This window comes from Bactrocera latifrons, unplaced genomic scaffold (genome assembly GCF_001853355.1).
Source record: "Bactrocera latifrons isolate USDA-ARS-PBARC rearing strain unplaced genomic scaffold, ASM185335v1 scaffold_413, whole genome shotgun sequence".
Lineage (NCBI taxonomy): Eukaryota > Metazoa > Arthropoda > Insecta > Diptera > Tephritidae > Bactrocera > Bactrocera latifrons.
This window is the reverse complement of record NW_017537061.1, coordinates 140,163-146,452: the sequence shown is the minus strand read 5'-3', so window position 1 is coordinate 146,452 and position 6,290 is coordinate 140,163.

The window sequence follows — 6,290 nt, the reverse complement described above, 5'->3', positions numbered from 1 at the left end:
ACACGACTTCAAATATCCATTAAACCAATACCTTTCTCGCAGTGGAGTTCGGTGTAAAATTACTTGCTATCTAGAGCTTTCGTTTTATAAAAGTTGGATCCCAATTTTTCTATACACTTACTGCTTCAAAAGCGCTACAATATAGAGTGCAATCGGCTCAGTTACAGGCACTGAAAGCTCCAATGAGACCCTCATTTCTTGGCACTAATATTGTACTTAATATACCTTTGGGATCCAAACGAGCTGTATAATAAGTTTGCAGACTAATCTTGTGCCAACACACGCCTGCAGAATGGGGCTGACAGATTGAGGAGACTACAGGAAATGTGTAGAGCATGGCAGAAGGGAAAAATACAGCATCTCTTGTGCACTTCTACAGCATTGAAACACTGGAAGAGGTAGCGATAATTAGGTCACAGAGTCTGTTGAAATTTGCTTCAAACGCAGGCATCCTAAAACTCCTTATTCACTTAGTAACTGAACTTCATCTGATATCGCAAAGGACCAACACTGGTCTATGCATGGCTCATTGGCCTACCAGACTAATCTAACCAAACGTAGCAGAGAACTTAAGTTATCGTAAATCAAGCATATCTCCAAACTCTTTGCTTATTATATAGTATTCTTCTGAATCGACTTAAATAGATTTAGCGTAGACTCAACCAAGATTTGAGTACCAATAAGTTCGCGTTGTAATAGCCATCACGCTATAATAGCATTCATAGCCCCCAAAAGGTTAAAGTAGTTACAAAAAAAATTGACTCAGCCAATTATGCAGAGTCATTTAAAACAATTTCTTTCTGAACTTGTGCCCTCTTTTTGCTAACCAAGGAGGCGCAGAGAGACTGTAAGCCAACTGCGATAAAAACGGATATCACTTTAGCGACTCGTTGGGCAAGCAGCCAACAGGCAATCAGCCACTGCGACTTGGCTGGCATTTAACACAATCATTAAATAATAACTTGCTGGCATTTCCATTTGTATTTCATGCACCCCTCATTCCCCTCTACACGTTTCATTTTTGCAATTATGCCAGCTGGACATTTGAACGCATAATGTTGCGGAGAACACTTGTTAATGAGGCACGAGCTTAGTAATTAAAGAACGCTATCTAATTACACAATTGCAGAGCAATGGTTGAATGCGCCTAAAAATGTGCTACAATATAGAGTGTATAGAAAAGTGTTAAGTGCATAAGTAAATCGATGTACGCGCATGTGTTGCGATGGCTAAGGCAGCACGCAGCATCCGCGCGATTGCATACGGGACACAAATAATTTCACTCGCCACTGTGAGTCGACCAAAATAGACGTGCGCTAGGTTTTGAGCGTGAGCGTGTGCGCGTGTGTGTCGCGATGGGTGAACGCATAGCAGCAGCAGCGGCGACGGCCGTCGGTGCACGGCATTCGCGCATCAGTCCAACACCGGGCCGTGGCAGTAAGGTCGCCTATACGCTGTGCCCGCGCATGGAGCCGCCAGATGAGAAGGCAGCGTTGCAGGTAGCGCGGCGCACCTCGGCAGCGAAGGGGCCGCCAAATTGTGTGGCCATACCGATGTCATCCATACAGACTAACACGAAAGGTGAGTAGAGTACCCATGGCATCTCGAATGCAGTGTTGTTGTTAATAAATAGTTATTTTAAAATGTGTGAACTTGTAGGTGCGTAGTGCACTATGTAGCAACATCGAGAACTGTAGAATAGTAATAGTAATTAATTGTTTTTGTAAAGAAAAACTGAACATGTGTTCGACATTTAACTGTACGCATTGTAGAGTGGCCCAAAGCGCCGATGAGGTTACTGATAATACGGTAGTTTGCAAAAATGTTAAAAGTATGTGTAAATATTTTGACAAGAAATAAAATTGGTTTCCAAAAGTAAATATTTTAATATTACGGTAAACTAAAGTTTTCTTTATTCTTCCTTTTTAACTTCCAAGTTTTCTCAAAATCATAATTCACTAATAGATGGCGCTATGAGCGATACTACTATTTTAGGTAGATAGGGCTTCATCACAAAGCTTCTGGTTATTGGAATTGGTTTATTTGATTTTGAATTAATCTTGAGTGTCTGAGAAATTTTGCAGTGTTATTTCTGACATTCGTAATATTCCTGTTGGACAACAGAGTTCCAACTCGTTCTCACTCCAATGTTAGGGATGGATTCCGACTCTGGCGAGCTATTTAGCTTAACATCTTTCTGGATTCGAAGCTTGTAGCAATTAATAACAGAGTTGGCCTGGCGTTGTCCCTATGAAGAATATATTCTCTCCTATTGACCAAAGCTGACCGCTTCCAAGTGTGCGCTTCTTTCTGACAATCCAATCGTTCTAATGTAGGTGTGAATTAAGAGTTTGGCCATTGGGAAGCAGCTTTCCGCAGATAATTTTCTGCCAATCCAATCAAAAATTTTCTGACCGTATTGGTACCTTAACTTTCATACGGATGAGTCCAAACGCCTTTCGTCTATCAGACCATTGCAGTGTCCTTCCAGCGGAGATACCACCAATTAAAGAAAACATTATTGTTTTGGCAAAGAGTGTGTTCATAGCTAGAAATATATTTATATATACATACATGTGGCCAAATGGATTTGAAATCACTGAAGTCTCTTAGGGGGTTTTATAAAATATAGTAAAATAAACACTTGATTCCTTAGTGGATCTTTCATCGTGTTTTACGATGAACCTGTAACGGGTTCCAGAACATAGTGATATTCCTGGTAACTATGGAGCAGATGAACTAGCCAGAGCATGTGCCAACCTTCAATTCTTCTTCTCTTTATTGTGGTAGACATCACTAACGCGTTTATAGTCGAGCAGCAGGGTGTTAGACTCCGCAGAAGAGATAATATATATATCTTTGAATACTTGTGACAAATCTATATACATAAAAGAAAGTTGTTGTTAGTTATACCATTTATAACTCAAGAATGGCTCAACCGATTTGGCTGAAAATTTTGTGGGGAGGCGGCTTAGAAGCAGGATAAGGACATAGGATACTTTTTATTTCTTTATGTCAAAATTTAATACAACTCATAAATACAAAAAAAAAAAAAAATCATAGGCATTTGTTCGAAATTCATGTTTGTGGGAATCATTTGAATATTTATTTTCTTAAAAAAAAAAATTATAATAATATTAAAAACAATAAAAACAACCTCACATCTTTATATATACTCGTAATTATAAAAGAAAATTGTTGTTAGTTACACCATTTATAACGCAAGAACGGATGAACCGATTTGGCTAAAAAAATTATATTTTCAAAACTTGTAGGAATCATTTGAATATATGCGTACAATTTTAAACAGATTCTTCCTCAAAAATAAACAATTTCTAAGTATTTGGAATGGTAGAAAAGAAGTGCAACCAAATATGCAGTGAATAATCCACTGGCTCAGTAATCAGTCATTGAGTATGTATTATAGCACGTGCATTTTTCGTCTTTCCACGCCTGAGCACCAGTCCATTATGTGCAGTCCACTAGAATAGAAATGATGGAGCTATGTTTTTATCACCGACGAAAAAATTCGGCTTTATTCCGATTAGAGAGCACTCAAACACTTCTCAGAATCAGTTATTCGTTGTTTTTGTTGGATTATGAACTTGCGAATCACCCACTTTGCTTAGAGTTTTCGCCTCTTTAGAGCATCATTTTCCTCGGTGCTGATTGATTTCGCCAGTCTCCAACTTAGCAAATATTCTTTTAACGGCGGATTTCCCTGAGTCCAAATTCAACAGTATTTTCCCCCAAAAAGCAATGCTTTATTAACACACGAAATGCTTTATAATCCATTTTTTTTTGTAAAACTAACACAAGTAGTTTCACAGAAATGCTATATCTCATTAACAAATAATTATAATCCAACTAATAGAAATCATATAGATAGTAGTAGTAATACTATTTATGTATCAGCCACAGTGAAGCGTGGACGGGTCCTCTAGTGTTTTATAAATATAGCTTTTGTAAAGAAGGTCTTTCGCGCACTTCGCTCAACTTATAATCAACATAATCGGGCTGCTGAGCGTGCTGTTTCCAATACCTTCATCCATGTTGAGACTCAGTATTCAATATTGGTTAATATTCAACCGAATAGACCACGTCCTGCACGCCGTTCACAACAACTCACTGATGAATGGAAGGACTTGGCGCATTTTAAGTCGAGTGATACGATCTCAAATTGCAAGCATACAATATAGAGCTTGTGCAAGAACTCGACCTTCCTAGAGATTCAAATTTGTCATTTCACCCAGAAAAAACAATGGTTTGGTGGGGTTTGTGGGCCGGTGAAATCATCGGTCAATATTTTTTCAAAAATTATGATAAATATAAAATTATTTCATATGTTGAGCCGATCGATTGGCCACCAATCACACCGTTCGATTTTTTCCTGTGGGTATATGTAAAGTCTGATTCGATTCAGTTCTTGGGGGGAAAACATTACGCATGTCATTCGCCAGTTATCAGTCGAAATGCTCCAACGAGTGGATTAAACGGATGGACCATCTGAGACGTAGCCTTGGCCAACATTTGAAAGAGATAATCTTCAAAAAAAAAAAAAAAGCCAAATAATGTTTTTTGGAATGATGATAAACATTGCTCTGTGTTTTTTTTTTTTGAAGTAGGGCACGTAGGAAACAACTACTTATTACGAAACTGATTTCTATTCACCAGCAAACAAAAAAAAAATATTTTAATCGGAAACCTACCGACCTAATATGTGTATGTTGTATTATGTACTCTCACCGATTTCCACTCAACCTTTTCGCATTTGCCTAAATCATTGACGCCACATATTGCGGTAAAATGCTGCATTTACAGATGAATTCCAATGTCGCACAATAAAATCATTGAAAATAAAAATACTAAGTGAAAGTAAAAAAAAAGTGTTCGAATAAATTGCAAGCGCCAACAAAGAAAAAATAAACAAAAACAAATGAAATGAAAATAAAAGATGGCAAAAACCACTAGGCATTAAGTCAAAGCTCCATGAAGTGCCCATTTACCACCATTCTCATCGACTCGCTACCCTTCATTTGGCAACTGTGCATTCATTTTCCTCAAGTAGTATGGGTAGTTCGGGTAGGGCAGACGGGAGTGCGGCAGCGCTGCGATTTGTTTTGCCATATTTTCTATTGTTTACGACACGGTCACAGGAAAGGTTGCATCTTGGCCAAAGMCTTAAATGCGCCTTTTGTGTGTGTGTGGCTTTTTTTGCTCACTTCTGTGGCTTGCCATAAGAGCCAACAGCCTTGTGTTCGTGGTTAGATAGACAAAAATATAATGCTTACGATAAAATTGTGGTTGCACATATACATATGTGTAAGTGGGTTTAATGTTTACTTTTTAAGTTGTTGGTATAAATGTATTGCTCTCGAGGTTTTATAGGCTTCTGTATGTGAGAAGGAATTTTGAAAGCATAAGCTGTAGGCTACAGAAAGTTATTAAAATCCATAAGGCAACATATGAAACTTATGTTTTATTCGTTCCAGCAGCACGTAAGCCAACCGAACGAGCTTATAATGTTCATAGTTTTTTGCTTCAAGTTAGGTTAACTAGACGCCATGCCTTGCTAAGTGCTTCACCTGCCTTTACAAGATAAAGAAAAAAATAATGATGTATTATGGAAAGTTAAAATTAATAATAAAGAAAAAAGTTAAACTGACATTCAATCATGAGAATCAGAAAAAAATAACCTTTTTCATCGCCCATTTGTTCCTAAACCATAGTCGAGAGACTGACATAAAAAGTTCCAATTACACACATATACTCATGTGCTATTTCCTCTAAATCAGTTAGTTGTCTTCGTTAAAGCTCTCATCGCTCGAATGCCGATATTGCGATATATGCTTACAACCGCCTATGTACAGTACATGGGGCATCTGGATTTTTGAATTCCATATTTCCCAAAAAAATTTTATTGTGGTGACCAGGAGAATAATTTTTATGGAAGATATTCATTAATAGTTTAAATATCAAACTTACCCAAGTTAATTGTGAGATAGAATATAAAGTCGTAGGAATGAAATCGGCAACGTGATTCATAACTAAAGCGTAAAAAATATACGTTTTGAGAGTTTTTAAAAACTGTTTGATTTGAAAATAATTCTGTGATTTAACCAGGCTATATAGTTAGAATAATGAAATCAGGGAAGAGCTTTTAACTAGCCAATATATTAAAAAAAAAAATTAATGATAATTTTACATTTTTTTATGAAAAGAAATTTGATATAATTTTAAGTTTTTTTTATTGAATTGAATGTAATTATGTTATTTTTGAGTTTGTTTTT